The following is a 1,933-nucleotide window of genomic DNA, read 5'->3' as shown; positions in this document are numbered from 1 at the left end:
CCCAAGTTAGCGTCCTCTACACCGTAACTGCATGATCCCAAGCCCTCATTTGGTGGGAGTTACATAAACTACGGGTAGAAGAGTTATGGCAAATAATTTCACTCCGTGACAGTCAGTCAGTTAATCAGCATCCAATACAGAAGCAATTGTGGATTGGTCTGGAATTCCCTTCTTGCCTCCTCAGTCCTTCAAATTTGAATGCCTAACTTTCCCAGGTTACCTGGAACGCTCTCTTCTGAAGAACTCCCATGATACCAACCCCGGTACTGAATGTTTTCTTGTTCTCTCAGTGATTCACTTGAGTTAATGTTCTCTTTCCAAGCTGCATATTCGTGACAAATGCTATTCCAACATTAGTAAATTGTCAGCATGCTGGGCAGAATCTTGCCCTGCTCACAAGAGGACCTTGAAAAGTCACTTGCTAAGGTAGCTAACAAGAAAGGTAGCCCAGAGGAAGAGTGATGACCTGGAGCTAGAAAACCAAGTGGGAATCCCAGCTTTGTTGAGTGACATTCTGGGAAGCCACTCAATTCTCCAAGCCTCAGGTTTCCCATCTGGGAAATGAGCACTGAAAGAGGCCTACCTGACAAAGTTGCTGTGGAGGGTAGGTGAACCAGCCTATGTGAAAGCCCTTTTGTAACAATACTCAAAAGGGCTATTGAAGGGACTGGTCTTTTCAGATTTTCTCAAACCTTAACTTTCATACACCAAATACTCCAGAGACCAGCCCACTCCACCAAACTTCTTATCTCCCATAGAATCCACCCAGACTCCAATCTTCACCATCCAACCGACACAAAATGCCAACAGCACCCAAGAATACCAGCCTCAGCCCAGCTCTGGAGCCACAGCATGTCTCTTCCAATGGCATTGCTTTTTTGCAAAATCTACTCTCCTCGACATAGGTTTCTCGTTTCTACCTGAAGGCACCACCAAGCCCCAAACTGGCACCAACTGCCTTTGGCCGTCATTTTCTACCCCTAGAAAACTGCTGTGGATATGAATGAGTGTGTGTGTGGAGGTGGGGGTGTGTGTGTAGGGGTGTAGGTGTAGGGGAGAGTCTTGGTAGTAGAACTAAAGATTCCACTAGAATTTGGTGTCCAACACTGTTGCTAAATGTACTATAAGTATCACATTTGAGCGAAAATTCAAGGATCTGCATTCTGCTATTTTCTTCTGACTCCCAACTGTGGGTGCCGAGTAGAATGGCAAGAAGTTGGGGTTCAAGGTCTTATTTGTGCCTACGGGTCAAAGTGCTGAACAGCAATCCCAGAAATGAAACCTCTGGCCACGCTTCAGGGCCCTTGGCCCCCACCCGGGCCTAACCCCTTTCTCCAGCCTGCAGACGCCTCAGCCTCCCATCTTCAACCCCCACTCTCCCCATTAATGCCAGGTTGGCACCACAGCAATCTGGGCCGTCAATTCCTTGGGAGTGAACGTGTGTCTACGATTTCACCTCTCCGCGGAAAACGGCTTTGTCTCCTGGACAGACACCCGCCCCCCGAAGGCAGACACCTTCACAAACACGTGAGCCAGATCCACAGAAAGAAACGAATAATGAAAAAAAACATTAGAAGGAGCAGTTCTGGAGGGGATCCCGAAGGCTGCTGAGAGCTGGAGGGGATCCGAAATTGGGGCTAGCGGTTCCCCGAGGCATCCACCCCTGGGGTGCACCCCCCAGGCGCAGAGAGTGTGCCCCAAGCCCACCCTTACCCCCACCCCCCGCAGAGGCCTCCGTATCCAAGGTCCAGGGACAATTGCAGGGCCTGAAATGCCCCTGAGCCCCACCGGTCCAGACCGCGCCCCCAATTCCTCCCACAGAACCCCCCACCCTCACGCTAGCCACAGGCCCCGGATCCCCGGGCTCGAGTGGCTGACACAGCCGGTAAGGATGGCCCATCAGGCGGCCGCGGTCCCCGGTCCCCCACGACTC

Source organism: Echinops telfairi, unplaced genomic scaffold, assembly GCF_000313985.2.
Source record: "Echinops telfairi isolate 266 unplaced genomic scaffold, ASM31398v2 ScPeMD7_2;HRSCAF=8, whole genome shotgun sequence".
In the NCBI taxonomy this organism is placed as follows: domain Eukaryota; kingdom Metazoa; phylum Chordata; class Mammalia; order Afrosoricida; family Tenrecidae; genus Echinops; species Echinops telfairi.
Note: the sequence above shows the minus strand (reverse complement) of the source record.